At 50.3% G+C, this 16274-nt stretch overlaps 1 long non-coding RNA gene across 2 annotated transcripts; it reads right to left on the bottom strand.

The window, feature by feature from the left end:
* Positions 1-13: 13 nt before the first annotated feature.
* Positions 14-16239, bottom strand: LOC128801807 (uncharacterized). Of its 2 annotated transcripts, XR_008435255.1 has the most exons (5): positions 16157-16239; positions 5494-5583; positions 3738-3813; positions 2937-3010; positions 14-2181 (listed from the first exon to the last, which is right to left on the bottom strand). It is a non-coding gene; the product is annotated as an uncharacterized LOC128801807 (long non-coding RNA). The 2 variants fall into 2 exon arrangements; XR_008435254.1 differs by having other exon boundaries at positions 3738-5583.
* Positions 16240-16274: the final 35 nt, after the last annotated feature.

The following is a 16274-nucleotide window of genomic DNA, read 5'->3' on the forward strand; positions in this document are numbered from 1 at the left end:
CTAAATCACAAGATTGAAATTTAGCAGCAATTTTTAATTGGGGAATAAAATAATAATAATACAATAAAATATAATGAAGTGGTTACAAAGAGTTATTTGGCAATGGTTCAGATAAAGCAGAAGCAAAACCGATCGGGGTACGGGGAGGGGTTCTCACATTGCCATCTGTACAAAGGGCAAAAGAATCCAAGCACAATTTTTATACTGTACGCTAATACATATTCATCAATAATTCCCATAAATCTGCTCCCATTTTTGATTCTTGAAATCTGTGTCACTCTACTGCATGGCGCATGCTCCCATTGTTGCTAGGGAGTCTTCTTGTCTCTTCGGGGGTCTTCTTGGAGGAAGGCCAAAGGTCTTCCTTGCTGTCCGCTGAATGACCTGGCAGATTGTGCATGCACATTGAGCTTGATGCATTATGTTTCAATTGAGCCTTATTATTTCATAGATAAGACCACTATTTTAGGTTCCCTATCTGGAATGCTGCCAGTTTTATTCATATTCAAGGTCGATCCTGCTCTGGGAGTTGTCTTCTAACTTCAGTTGATGCCAGTTTTGGTTTGGGAGTCAGTTCCTGACTTCCTCCATTCCCAAGGCTGAATCCAACTTCTGCATCCTACTTTCCACATGTATTCTTGAAGAAACCCATCTGCTTCATAACACTAATCACATATACTTTTCCAATTATTTTTCCAAATGTCCCAGATTGAAAAGCAAGATGTATTCTATTTGCCATCTGTATGGCAGTTGTCTTGTGTTAAGTGGGCAATTTTCCTTATCTCTTCCACAATCAATCCTCCCTCTGGGGAGACATCTACTAATAATGGGCCATTGAGTGTCACTGCATGGCTAATAAAAACTATAATATCCCATTGTGAGATGCTCCGCCCAGAGGGAGGAGCCAAGCATTCCTACCTTCATGTATAGTCTTGAGATTCTGGCCCATCAGCACAGGTTTTTTCTGCACTGGGTTTTCCCAAAGGAACAGCTGCCTCTTCCACTACCTCTTCAAAAGAAGACTACACCCTTTTCTACAGAGTCCCTACTCCAACAGAACCACACCTGACACTCCAGAAAAACCGCAGCCATAATTCCAATTTAACTGCTGCCAACACCCTGACCAATAGCGTGTCAGCTTGTATTCTGGCTCTGTCAGTGTTGTTTTAGTTCACTGCATTGTATATTTTATTTTTTTATTTTCTTCCCTAATAAAGAACTGTTATTCCTATTCCCATATTTTTACCTGAAAACCCCCCTTATTTTCAAATTTATAACAATTCAGAAGGAAGAAGTTTACGTTTTTCTATTTCAAGAGACTCCTGCCTTCCTTAGCAGACCTGTCTTTCCAAACCAAGACAGATTTTGGCGCTCAATGTGGGGCTCGAGGGCATAGAAACAAAAAAGGGAATAACAGTTCTTGAGTAATCTAATTTTTGTGTGCTGCTATAGAAACCTCGTTAAGCGACACCATGTGGTCCAGCCTACCCTGGTTTGGCGTGTAATTGTGGCTTTATTTCTCCCATTTGCAGGCCCTTATCTAAACATGGGTCCTATAACCAAGGCTACTGTGGCTGTTATCCGGTTTGTTTTATGGGTGAATAAGATGAGGAATTAATGAATTTTTAACTTCCTCTGGAAAGCAGGCACATGGATTCACAGCTACCACACACTAACTATATGTTTTTGGGGTTACTTTAATAATGACACCTACTGTAAGGAAATTATACCAGGGGAAATTTTCTCCCAACCCTTTAAGCATCTCTTTGGGTCTGCCCCACCAGTTTTTGAAGGGTTCAGATCCACTCTAAATACTAATGCTATCATACAGTGGCTGGTGATGCTGTTAGGCCTGTTCTATTTAGCATTTAGAGATAAGGGAAGAACCACCCTGACACCTAACCCAGAACCTGACAAGGCACCCAAGACTAGAGATGCTGCTGCCCCAGAACCTGACCCTGCCCCACAGTCCACCCCAGATATGAACTACCCAGAGTGGGTGGGGTTTCTAGTAAAGGAGATAGGCCAGATGCTGAAGGAGTACATTTCCCCAGCTGATGAGAAGCCCTTCCCCTGCCTCGAAGAGGGAGAGTCTGATGGTGCAGCAGTAGAACCCACAGATGTTACAACTGTCCAGGTTCCAGCTGAACTGCAAAGACAGTCACAGCCAGCAGCAGTTGCCTGTGTAGAAACAAGGAGATTAAGATGAAATCAGAGCACCCAGATAGGGGAGGACACCCACAACCCACCGGGGAGCCAGAGGTTGCAATTATCACCGAGTCCCTGATGTACAAAAGTCTCTGTAATCTGCACAAAGACATTGTACGATGGGGATGTGAGGCATATACAACCTGGCTACTTCGGGTCTGGGACCTTATGGGTACAGGCATCCAGCTGGATGGTGGAGAGGCAAGGAACTTGGGACCTTTGACCCAGGACTCACATGTGAATCAGGTTTTTGTAAGGGACCCAGGGTCCCTTTCTCTCTGGGAGCGGCTTTTAATGAATGTCAGAGAGAGGTTTGTCCACAGGGAGCACCATCATAGAATACACTGAAAGACCCTCAAGGAAAGGATCCAACTGTTGAGAGAAGTGGCAGTATTGGAGGTACTCTTTGGGAGGGATAGACACCATGGTAATGACCCCAACAAAGTCAGGTGCGCAGGGCAAATATTGTGGAGCCTGGCAAATCTAGGGCCATCTCAATACACCACTTTCATTGCAACGATTAATGCTGATACCAACCGAGAGACGTGCAACCTGGAGACCTCCAGGGGCTCTCGAGCCCCTATAAATCCTTCAGTCTCATGCATCCCACCAGCCATGGGGTCCTCACTTTCCTCTTCTATGCGTCCCACCTGCAGCTTCTCTGCCCCTCTTCCACATGTGTCTCACTGGCCAAGGGGTCCCCACTTTCCTCCCCCACCACAACTCACCGTTCTTTGTCTTCTGACCGTCCAATATCTTAAGGCTTCAACAGACCAGGATGTGTCCCATGTATTGTCTGAAACTGATTTTTATACATTGGTATTGGAATACCAGGCTCTTTCTTGCTCCAGGGTCAGGGCAAATAAAATTCAGGAGAACTTGTTTTTGAAGTCTCATTCTGAGGTTTATTATCCTTACCTATTTCAAACTCACAAGATGTGAGCTCTCTCTAACAAGTCGAGAAAGTGAGCTAAAATGGTGTTTATTCAAGGCTTTTTAAGTCCCAATTATCCAATAAACAGTTGACATCTATATTATTTATGCTTCTAACCCAATTATGATCACTCGAAACCCGCAATGTGGACATCTTTCACCCAATTAAGAGAAAACCACCCAGATTTGTGAAGAAGAAGGAAGAAGAAGGTGCAAAAAAGACATCTAACCCAGACCCAAAATTCTCCATCTTGGCTCCCATATATCACCATATACTAAAATTCCAAATCTAAGTTTCTCACCCTGTGAGATCACACAATATTATCCAAACTACACACACACTGCTTCTGTGCTATCACTTAGTTTTTGAAGCCTTTTCCAAGGTCTCAGGTCAAACAAGGTGTTTACTTGAGGGTTGGCACCCTTAAATTCAGAAAGCTTGAAGTTTTCCGCTGTCAGAGTTCCAACACATTGGGACTACAATTGGGAATTTACAATCTGGCCAAAAATAGTTATGAGGATCTTCTAAGTCTCATACCCATTACCTTACTCCCACTTCAAGCATACTCTCAGCTCTTACATGCACTAATACTCACAATCGTCTAGATCTGCAGTTTTCTTCCCCCTCTTCTTTTTCGTTATTTAGTCCTCTGCTGTCCCCAGAGTCTGTACCTGCAATCACCAATGGTCATTTGACTGAGCTGCCAAACTTGGCAGGGTGTGCTTCTCTTTCAAAATCTCCTACAGCCACAGAGACAAGGTTTTATCCTGGACGAGTCCCCATTGTGAGAAACAACTGCTCACTTTTAGAATTTTTAAAGGTTTATTAAACCTTAACAAAAAAGAACCAAAAAGACTAAATAAGGAAAAATTACAGTGCTGGGAGCACCACCCCCCCATGACTATCAGCCATGTGCTCATCTACAACATGAATGCTCTGCCTTTTATATCCTTAGCTGCTCCCGAAGTTTTGTCAGTCAACTCCTTCTCTGCCATCCATTAGTGATTACCTCCTTACATCTTGATTGGAGATCAGGTGTTGTTACACTGTGCATCTTGGTAATAAGATGGCTTTCTCTACATGCCCTGACTACTGAGGCCATTGCATTGCAAGGGGGAAGGAAAGAGGACTATGGGGGACATACTACCATGACATTACTATATATCCACATAATATTTATCTCTTAATTGTTAGAGTCAACTATTATATTGCTCATCTATAACAGTGTGACTAGAATTAAACATAGACAATAGAATAAAATACAAGAAAAAAGTCACACCAAGGGTTCCCCGCTGCCCGTGTCACAGAGGAGTTGCACCAAGAGCAGCGAGAAACAGCAGCGGTAGAGAATAGAATAAAAAATAACAAAAACCTGCATCAGCAGTGGCCATTGCCCAACACTAAAAGAGCAGCACCAAGGCCTCATCAGGGTAGCACTGGGGGTCTTGGCCACTTCTTGTCACTAAAAGAGCTGAAGCCAGAGGGAGCTTCAGCCATCCTGAAGGTATGGATGTTCTTTTTTTAAAAAAGAGGCATTTATTACTCTGCAAGGTGATGTGAAAGCCATGAACTAAATGTTTCCGAAGAGACCGCTTTAAACTTACCCTTTTAGGAGGGGGTTGGACAACATATAATTGCTCCAGCCTCTAATGGTAAGGACACAGCCATCAGAGCTATAAAACCTTGGACAATTGTTATGGACTTGCGAAAACAGCTCGAATATGAGAGGCAAAGAGGGAAGGGCAACAGTGCACCTGTTTCTTTGTGCAACCCCACGCAGGAGCCGGCACTGCCCAGGGAGTCGGTGGGCCCCGGCTGCTGTGAGAACTGCTGCGGCGTGACCATAAGGAGCGGCACAGGCCCAGGGACTGGGAGAATCCCAGCAAATGGAGACAATCCCAGCAAACGGAGATCTGCAAGCTGCCCACGCCGCGAATGCTGGCACTGCCCAGGGAGCCGGCAGGACAGATTGCGCCATCCAGCCACACGGAGAGATGGCGGCCGCTGAAGCCCCGGCAGCTCTGACATGCCCCATGTCCACTCTGGACTGCTGTAATCACTATGCAGCCACCTTGGGCCGCTATATTGCCGATCCAGGCAGGTACGCCATGCCGTCCTGTTCTGTGGGACCAGACCACGTGGTGGCTTATCCCAGGATAAAGGCGAATTCTGCAGCCATTACACCATGCCATGCAACTGCTGAGACCGCCCCCCCCCACCATTTGCAATGGTACCACTGGCACCTCCCATCACCATGCAAATGCCAAGAGTGCCCCCTCAGGAGACCTGCACACCTCCGTGGAGCCTGGCCGCACCTACATCAGGGGATGTGCCTACAGCCCCAATCCCACCTGCATCAGAGGGCAGGGTCCCACACTCAAGCCAGCCTTCATGGAACACAGCCGTGCCTCCGGATCTGGGAACGTCACCACCAGGAGCTCCTGCAAAAAAAAAAAAACCTGGAAGCAGAGCGTGGGAAAAGCCCATGTGAGGAGCCTGCCCGGCAAAAAGCAGTGGAAAGAAGCATTCAAAGGTTAGGTGCCACGGGAGAAGAAACATTCAAGTCTGTCCGAAGAGATGGGGCTAGATACATGGCATAACTGTTTCACAGCGCCTGAAATCAATACACCCTCTCACCCAGTCCAGTGAGAAGCCAGCTTTTCCCTGCAAATGGACAATGAGAAGGCAATCAAACACTGAGTTTCCACCTCTCAAGAGCCTCAAAACCACTTTACCTCCTGATATATCAAGGTTTTTGTGGGAGGGGTTCCTGCTCTCCCTTGGGAGGCAGCAACAGTTTAGAAAAAGGTTGCCAATCAGCTGCTGCTCTCCACCCCAGAAGAGCTGTCCATCAATGTTTAGCATACTCCCCAGTTCCAGAAAGTTCAGTTATTCTGTTGTCCCCACTGGCTCCTGTTAGAATACCACTCCTCCTCTGTACCCCGATTAGTTCTCTGTATGTCACCCCACTCTGTCTTCCCCCTTTACCCATTGCCCGTTGGCTGTTTTGTACCCTAACCACTCCCACTTCTTTGCCCTTAATACCCAGCCCCGCCTTTCCTTGGGGCTCCCGGAGTTCGCTCCCTTCTGGAGAGTTTGTGTTCCTCGTTTCACCCTCCTGTTCCTGCGACGCTCCTGAAATAAAGCCTCTAGGAATAAAGCCACTTCGGAGCCCTCTTGTCCTTACGGTGGAGCTATCCGGGTCCCGCCACATCCTCCCCGCGGACCGGTCCTCTGAGGGTTTTCCCCTGGACAGGCTGGGCACCCGGGTGAAGCCCGGAGGACTTGTATTTTAATACAAGTGGCGTCCCAAACACGGCGACCACTGCCCTGGTCACCGAGGAGCGTCTCCCGTGAGCGTCCGGATCCGCGACCCCGCGCTCCAGGATTTCAAGCGCCGTTCGCCGCCTCTTCCATCCAGGGGCAGCTCTACTTCTATTGTTTGAAGGCTTCTGCCTCCTGGCGCTGCTGATAACTCGTGGAGATCCAACCCTGCAGCTTTGGGGGAAGCGCCGGATTTCACGAGACCAGCAGCACTCCACCGCCCCGCCACAGCTTTCTTCTTTTCGCCGCGTCCTGGTGCTGGTGAGTTTCGCTGCTCGAGGCAAGCAGCCGACGCAGGCTTTTTTTTTTTCTTTTCTCCTTTTGCTTTGGCTGGGGATCTCTCTTGCAGCGGGAAAAATGGGCAACCGCCTTTGCCCTGCACGATGGGAGTTTTATATCCAAGTTAAGTCCGCCCTTGTGTTGGGGAATGTTTCCTTTAAAAAAGGGGTTTTAAAATCTTTTGTTAAATTTATTTTTGAACACTTTCCTGACGTCTCCATGGACGATGTCTTTTCTGTTTCATTTTGGGGGAAAGTTGGACGTTACATTTATGATGTTCAAGTTACGGGGAATTTTAAAGTGGGGAGATTTTTTCCAATTTATGATTCCATTTTTAATTTAGTTAAATCGAAAGGGGAAAGTTTGGGTCCCAGTTCTCCTACCCCTCATTCCGCCCCCCACGCTCCTAACCCCACTTCCCCTAAGGATGGATCGGGAGACAGATCCTGCCAGAATGAGGCACAGGGTTGCTGCCGTCTCCCTGCTGCCTCCCGTGCCACCCTGTCCTCTCCTTGTGTTGGGACTGGCCACCCCAGCACGAGCCCTACCCACTCCCTCGTTCCACGAGTCCCTGACCCCAGTTCTATCCCCAGTAGTCATGGCTGTTCCAATGCTGTTTTAATACCTCAAAATGGTGACGGCCTCGTGGCCGGTCGCCACACAGCACAAAAGGGCGCCTCCTCCTCACCCCCTCGGGTTCCCGCCATTGTAACAGCTCTGCCCCCTCCGTCGGTTGCCGCCCCCGCGTCGGGTCCCGCCCCCCATCACGCGTCGATTTCGGTGACGTCGGGACCCTCCCATCCTGCCTCCTTGACCACGCCCCTGGGTGGGCCCCTGGTGGGTGGGACAGGCCTGCCAGAAGGCCACGCCCCAGTGGGTGGGTCAAGCCATGCCCCGGTGGGTGGGTGGGTCAGGCCACGCCCCCTCTCCTGCCGCTCCCAGTTCCCACACTACCGGAACCGAAAGTAGGCCCAGCCGGAAGCAGGCCATCTTGGCCTGCAGGGTCTCCCGGCACCGGGACCCACCGGCAAGGGAGAGGCTCCGCGCCCTAGCCCGCCCTGCCTCATCATCGGAAGAGGATGAGGACAGTGACAACCCCCGGCCCACAACCAAGCCGGGGGAGGGCTGGGCCCAGATCCGGGCCGAGGCCATTAAGGATGGGGACCTAGATCTCGCAAGGGATCTAGGTCCATTTGTGGCACCAATTGTGCATAAGAGGGGAAAAGAGCCGAGGTGGGAACAGTTACCATACACTGAAGTAAAGGAGTTGAGGAGAGCCGCAAAAGATTATGGGAGAAATTCTCCCTTCTTTAAAAACGTTTTAGATCTGACCTTTTCTGGACATTCCCTTATACAACACGACCTTCGCTATATAGCGAAGATCCTGCTGTCCCCCACAGAATTCCTTCTGTGGGAGATACATTGGAAAAAATTGATTAAGCCTCTCCTAACAAAGTATGATCTCAGGGAGGTGTTAGGAGATGGCAAGCAGGGCCTTGAAGCTTTGGCAGGGGAGGGGAGTTTAGCAGACCTGAGGACCAAATCCTCCTTCCCGAGAATTTGTTAAGTGACATAAGGGACGCTGGGAAGGAGGCACTGCTGAAAATCCCCGATGGTACCACCCTCCTCCAAAACTTTTCATCAGTTCTTCAAGGCCCTGATGAAACTTTTATCAAGTTCGTGGACAGGTTAAAGGAGGCCATCGACAGGCAGATTGAGAACGTCGAGGCCCGAGAAGAACTTCTGTGAAAGATGGCCCTGACCAATGCCAACCCAGAGACCAAGAAGATCCTGAGAGCTCTTCCCCAGGATCCGGAGCCTACCATCGCTAAGATGGTAGAGGCGTGCACCAAGGCGACTTCGATGGAGCAAACAGTGGCATTTGCGGTGAGCAAAGGGGTGGGGGAGGCGATGGTAGACCTGATGAACACTCGCTGTTTTGGCTGTGGCCAGTTGGGCCACATCCAAGTGAACTGCCCACACTGGCCGCCAGATAGGTCTTACCACCCTTACAACCCCTCCCCGAGACCAACGTACAGGAATCCCCGCTTCCATCGGCCGGGAAACGGAAGGCGGAGCGCGGTGATGGGCCGCGCCATGACACCAAATGGCCCGTCCCAGCGCCCGGGGCTGCCACCTCTCCTGGAGAACCACTGCCCCAGCGGTACGCTTCTCCGGACGTCCGCAGCCAGGAGGACGGGCTCCGGCTCCTCAGAAGAACCAGGCAACTGAACTGCGCCCGTCGCCAAGTCCTCCGGACCAGCCTTCATGTCATGTTTCCAGATGAGGACTTGGTTCGCGTCCCGGTGGGATTCCTGCCACCGCCCTACTGTGACTACCCCACCACTGTCTTGCTGTTAGGAGACACCGCCAACACGCCGGATGACCTCACCATCATCCCAGAGGTCGTCTACTTCGAGCCGGGGACAGAGCTCACCGTCTCCGTGGTGTGTTACCAGCCTCCGTTCTCATTGCCTAAGGGGTCTCCTTTAGCCCTCTGTTACATCCTACATGTCCACACAGAAGACACCGGCATGGACCTTTCAACAGACTTTTCTTCGGATTTGGACTCTTCAGCCTTTCTTGTACAAAACGTAAGCAGACAGAGACCTATTATTAAGACTTCTTTTGTTTTACAGGGAAAGTCCATCTCACTCGACCTGATGGCAGACACCGGCGTGGATGTCACCATCATTCCCCAGGCAGAGTGGCCTCGCGACTGGGAGCTGGTGTCCCCTTGTGGCACAATCTCCGGCGTGGGAGGTGCTGTCAATTCCCACCGGCGCAAACATCTGGTATGTGTGGAGGGGCCGGAGGGTCAAGTTGCCACGATTAGGCCTTTTGTGGTAGCTTCCAACATCAAATTGTTAGGTAGGGACGTTTTGTCCCAGTGGGGTGCCCGACTTGACATCCCTAGTCCTGCGTGGGATTTTTAGTCTGGGCCACTGCAGAGCGCACCTCCCCACCGCTCAATTGGAAAACAGACACACCGGTGTGGGTGGACCAGTGGCCCTTACCATCTGAAAAATTAAAGGCGCTCAATGAACTTGTGGAGGAGCAGGTGCGCCTGGGGCATTTAATACCTTCCACCAGCCCCTGGAACACACCTGTCTTTGTGATTAAAAAACCCGGCAAAGACAGGTGGCGCCTGCTCCAAGACCTGCACAGGGTTAATGAGGTCATCGAAAATATGGGCCCTTTGCAACCAGGCCTTCCCTCTCCCTCCATGCTGCCCCGGGATTGGCAGCTTGCAATCCTTGATATCAAGGATTGCTTCTTTAATATCCAATTGTATCCCGGAGATGCTCCCAGATTCGCCTTCTCGGTTCCCTCCATCAACTGAGGAGAGCCACATAAGCGCTATCAATGGACCACTCTGCCCCAGGGATTGAAAAATTCCCCTGTGCTCTGCCAAACTTTTGTGGCTCAGGTCCTTTCCCCGGTCCGTCGCCTCTTTCCCGAGGCAATTTTTTTGCACTACATGGACGACATTTTAATTTGCGCTGCTGATGCGAAATACCTGCGAGCAGCCTTGGAAAAGACAATAAAGACCATCAAGGACTCAGGATTTCAAATTGCGGAGGAGAAGATCCAGCTGTCATTCCCTGGAAATATTTGGGCTTCCTAATCACAGGAAGGACCGTCGCGCCCCAGTCCCTCACCATCAAGGACAACCCTCAAACCCTGCGGGACTTGTAGCAGCTCTGCGGCACCATCACGTGGATCCGACTGCTCCTAGGACTCACCACAGAGGAGCTGTCGCCGCTGTTCCAACTGCTGAAAGGCAACGGCGACCTGGCATCCCCACGCCATCTCACCCCGGATGCCCATGAGGCCCTGGAGAGAGTCGCAGCTGCCATCAAGTCCCGCCAGGCACATCAGGTCGTGCGGTCCCTCCCCATCAACCTCGCCATCTTAGGTAAGTCCCCGAACTTACATGCCCTCTTATTCCAGTGGGACAACAGCCAGAGGGACTCACTCCTGATCATCGAGTGGTTGTTCCTCCCACACCAGCCCGCAAAACAGTGACACCTTTTCCGGAATTGATGGCAAAACTTATTATTAAGGCCCGCCAGCGCCTCCGGACCCTCGCAGGGTGTGACCCAGCATGCATCTACTTACCATTAAATTTGGACCAATTGGATTTCCTCTTACAAACAAATGAAAATTTACAGATTTCGGTAGACAGCTATCCTGGTCAAATTTTAATACATTATCCCAAACACAAACTTTTTAAAGACACCTTGTATTTGGCCCCAAAATCCTACAAAAGTAAAACTCCATTGAAAGGTGCTCTCACGGTGTTCACCGATGGGTCAGGTAGATCCCACAAGTCGGTGATCACCTGGAAGGACCCGGACAGTCAGAAGTGGGAGTCTGACGTCCAAATAGTTCAGGGTTCCCCCCAGATCGCTGAGCTTGCAGCAGTCGTGAGAGCCTTCAAAAAATTTCAACAACCTTTCAATCTTGTCACTGATTCAGCTTATGTGGCCGGGATAGCAGAAAGGGCTGAACATGCCCTGCTCAAAGAAATTCACAACAAAGCATTGTACAGCTTGCTCTCAAAACTCATTTGGCTCATCTCACACGGGAAGCAACCGTATCACATTCTGCATGTTAGGTCACACACAGACCTGCCAAGTGACATCACTGAGGGAAACCGGAGAGCAGATGCCCTGGCGATGCTGGCCACCTCCACCTCTGTAAACCCTACAGTTCTAAGACCCACCTTGCCAGATGTCCACATGCAGGCTAAGATGAGCCACGCCTTTTTCCACCAGAATGCTCCGGCACTTTGCCGTCAGTTTAAAATCTCCAAGGAGCAGGCGCGGGCCATCTTAGCCACCTGCCCCAATTGCCAATCCCACGCCTTACCATCCTTAGCGACGGGGGTTAACCCTCGGGGATTGGGGCATTGGAAACCTGGCAGATGGACATAACACACTTTCCCTCCTTTGGGCGGCTGAAGTACATCCATGTGTCTGTAGACACGTTCTCGGAGGCAGTGTTTGCCTCCACCCACACGGGGGAAAAAACAAAGGATATCATCAAACACTTACACATGGCTTTCTCCACCTTGGGTGTCCCTAAAACGATCAAAACAGACAATGGACCAGGGTTTGTGTCCAAACAATTCATGGAATTAGTGCAACAATGGGGCATTGACCATATTACAGGTATCCCACACAACCCTACAGGACAATCAATTGTGGAGAGAAAACAACAGGAAATCAAAAAATTATTAGAGCAGCAGAATGATTCGGCCCTCACCACAAGTCCTGTAGAGAGGTTGTGCAAAGCCCTATATGTTCTCAATTTCATGAACTGTTTGGACCGCGAGCCAAACCCCCCGATACTACGCCACTTTCACAATAACACCGGGGTGCAGTTGAAAGAAAGACCACCAGTGCTTGTTAAAGACCTTGAGTCCAGGATCATCAAAGGTCCATACCCTCTGATAACGTGGGGGAGAGGGTATGGCTGTGTCTCCACAGAACAGGGCCCCAGGTGGATCCCAGGCAAGTTTATAAAACCATACCGGGAAGACATCGTGAAGGAAAGCCACCCCCCGGACCACTCCCCCGAGACGACAGCTCCAGCGGAGACCACCGTCGCCTGGAGTCAGAGGAAAAGGAAGGGAAGCAGACCCATCGACGCCACCACAAGGACTTTGATAACTAATCGATACTTCCCACCGGCTTGGACAGTTCACCCCCTGACCCCATCCCAAACCATTCCTTACCCTTTCCCGTCCTACCACTTTCCTCGCCCCCCTTACCCTCACACCTGACCCCACATTTTTCTGTTTCAATGTTAATTTAAACGGGGGAGGATGGGGATTTGAAGGGACCTTGGTCTTATTCTCTTTTTGTATGTCCGAGTTACTAGATTACCGACCACCCAGATGGCAATTACATCAGTCAGAACACCCCGCAGCGACTGGCTTCCTGCAGCTGCCTTCCTCACCATCTTATGGCTCCACCTGGCAGGAAGCTGGCTCGTGCCACAGCCCAAGGAAAACGTCTGGGTCACACTGGCAAAGTCTATAGGACAAGAACAGCTTTGCATGGCCATGGGCAGTGTAGACAATCCGTTGTCTACATGCCTGGTGGGAGTCCCCCTGTCTGAAAATGATTTTCCGTTCACAGGGATGAAACTCAACCCGGCAGACTCCTGGATGAGTTGGATGAGGACACTACCACAGGCACCACAGGAACCCCAGGAATTGGACCTACTGGGGTCCACAAGGGTCCACTTTCGTATTCGGTTTTATACTAAGGCCCCACAAACAAAACCAGGGCAAAACATCAAAGACGTAACACCAGCAAATAGAAAATACATCAATGAGTGGTGCAATTACACAGGCCTTGTGTTGTCCAAGTCCTTCCCATTCCCTAAGGAGCTCCCTCGGGGTGTGTTTCTCATCTGTGGGGACAGGGTGTGGGCTGGGATCCCCTCCAATATCAAAGGGGGCCCCTGTAGCCTTGGCAAGCTTACGACGCTAACCCCCAATAAAACCCAAATTCTGGATTGGAAGAAGAAAAGTCAATTGGCACACAAAAAGCGATCGTATGGTGAATTTGACCCAAATTGCGATTCCGAAATTTATGATTGGAGTGAGGGAAAGAGGGTCGCCGCTTCTATTTTTCTACCATGGTACGCGGCAGCAAAAGCACTCGGTGAGATTTCTCACCTGGGGTGTTGGATGAGTAAGCAGGCCAACGCTACGTCTGCCGCATTATCAGACCTCTTGGCAGAAGAAGAGACCACCAGGCACGCCACCTTACAGAACAGAGCAGCCATCGATTTTCTGCTGCTCGCCCACGGCCATAGCTGCGAGGACTTTGAAGGGATGTGCTACTTCAATCTGACATCGAAGAGCACATCCATCCAAGCCAACATCCAGCGGATCCAGGCGTTAGTCAAAGACTTAAAGACTGAAACCAGGCCTGTGGACGCGGTGAACAAGACCTTCTCCCAGTGGGGTGTTCCTGGGTGGCCCGTGCCAATCGTTAAAGGTTTAATTTGGATTTTGATTATTATCTTAATTTCTGTAGCCTTAACTATCTTTAAGAAAATGTTAACGAGGAACTTGGGGAATGTTTTTTTAATAAATCAGAAAGGGGGAGTTGTAGGAGGGGTTCCTGCTCTCCCTTGGGAGGCAGCAACAGTTTAGAAAAAGGTTGCCAATCAGCTGCTGCTCTCCACCCCAGAAGAGCTGTCCATCAATGTTTAGCATACTCCCCAGTTCCAGAAAGTTCAGTTATTCTGTTGTCCCCACTGGCTCCTGTTAGAATACCACTCCTCCTCTGTACCCCGATTAGTTCTCTGTATGTCACCTCACTCTGTCTTCCCCCTTTACCCGTTGCCTGTTGGCTGTTTTGTACCCTAACCACTCCCACTTCTTTGCCCTTAATACCCAGCCCCACCTTTCCTCGGGGCTCCTGGAGTTCGCTCCCTTCTGGAGAGTTTGTGTTCCTCGTTTCACCCTCCTGTTCCTGCGACGCTCCTGAAATAAAGCCTCTAGGAATAAAGCCACTTCGGAGCCCTCTCGTCCTTACGGTGGAGCTATCTGGGTCCCGCCACATCCTCCCCGCGGACCGGTCCTCTGAGGGTTTTCCCCCGGACAGGCTGGGCACCCGGGTGAAGCCCGGAGGACTTGTATTTTAATACAGGTTTTCATATTCCAAACACTCTAATAAACTAATAACATATGCCAAGAGTAAAAATATTGAAGGGTTATCACACAAGAGTTACAAAAATGTACAACTGTTTGCAAAATCTGCCTTAGAGTTCATAGTAAAATATTTATTATTGTTGTTTGCATTTGCTAAAACCAAAATTGATAAGCCTGTGATCGCTAGTTCTGCTAAAGTTATTTGGAAAATATTACATTTCTGTCTCAGGCAGGTACTACTGTGTTTTAAAGAAACCCTATTTTATATATTAACATGTCGTTTCTTAGTACCCCTAGTAATTATTCTTGCATTGCTTCAGGATAAATGAGTGAGATTCAAAGAATATCTATGTACACATAGAACATCAATTTATCATAAGCAAATTTCAGTTGCAAAGTTTTTTAACTGAAATTTTGCCACTTATCATAATTTTAAAAGTAATCTATTAAAGTCAATAGCAAAATTTCTAACTTCTAACAAAGGGAAAAAAGTATATTGTTTGCACTGTTATATATGTTAAAAATTCTTCTTGCACTAGATATTATTAAAAACTTGTTTTTAAAATATAAATACAGAAAACCTCTCCCAACTAAGGTTATTGCCTTGATCAAGCCATGTACCTGGCTGGTAAAGAAAAATGTATTAGTAAACCTAGATCCCAGCGTTCCCCTCCACCGCTCTCCCGGGTGGGCCCCAAGACTGATGTCGCCTTCCCACCCCGGCACTGGGCGATCGCCACGTGGAACCCCCAAAATATTCCTCAAAGGGGCATTTGCGGCTCAGCTCTGAGGTCCCGTAAGATCCAAACATCCCCCCTCCACAAAATGAAACCCTCACAGAGATCCTTAACGACATTTGGGGACTCGATTCTGGAAGCTGCGAGTTCCAAACGCCCCCCAAGGAAAAACCCGGTCGGGGATCCCCCGAGAGGTTTGGGGCGAGCTCCCCCTCCCCGCTCACCTGCGGGATGCGAGGCGGGGCCGACGCTCCCGGGGCCGCGGCGGACAAGGCGAGCAGCGGCCCCGCGCTTCCCCTGCCGCTCCTCTTTTTCCTTCTCCTCCTCATTCTCTTTCCCTCCTCTTCCTCCCGCTCCTCCTACCCCGTCTCCTCTTCCATCGCTCCTGCCGCTTTCCCTCCTTCCCAATCCTGCCTCCCTTTCCTCTTTTCTCCGGCCCTTCTCCCGCTGCTTCCTCTGCACTCCTCCTCCATCCCTTCCCCCAATCCCCCCGGGCCTAGCGCGCACCCTTGGCCCCTCCTTTCCCCAAGGCCGTCCATTCCCGCGGGAGGAGCCGGGACGGAGCCGGGGCAGGTCGGGCTGGGGCAGTGCTGGGCTCCGGGCCCGGCCTGGGCGCCCCCACGCGCCCCCTCCCCAGACAGCCCTGGCGGGGGGGGGGCAGGTCGGGTCCGGGTGGGGAGCGCAGGGCGCTGAGGGGTCAGCCTGGCAACTGGGGAGTCATGAACTCTCCGCGCTCTCATTGGCTGGAAATTGTATAGCGCCATCTCTTATTGGCTCATTTTCACGGGTCTATTTACAGTAGAATTTTTTTGTGCGATTTGGGGTTCCTGGGGGTTTTGGGGCAGCATAGAGGGGTCCCGGCGCCTTTTGAGGTTCGCTGGGTGCCGTGTTGGGGTTCAGGCTCTCCCAAGGAGTCACCAGAACGGAGTGACACGGGGGGAGTGGGACACACGGGTGTCCCCAGCCCCTATAAATCCCCGAGCCGGGATCCCTTACCTGTGTTCCCAGTCTGCCCATGGAGCCTGGAGCAGCCAGCGAGGGCTTCAGCTGGGGCGGCAGAGAGGCGCTGCTGTGCTGTGCCACCACAGTTCGGTTTGGTTGGTTCTTACCAGCC

This window comes from Vidua chalybeata, chromosome 31 (genome assembly GCF_026979565.1).
Source record: "Vidua chalybeata isolate OUT-0048 chromosome 31, bVidCha1 merged haplotype, whole genome shotgun sequence".
Lineage (NCBI taxonomy): Eukaryota > Metazoa > Chordata > Aves > Passeriformes > Viduidae > Vidua > Vidua chalybeata.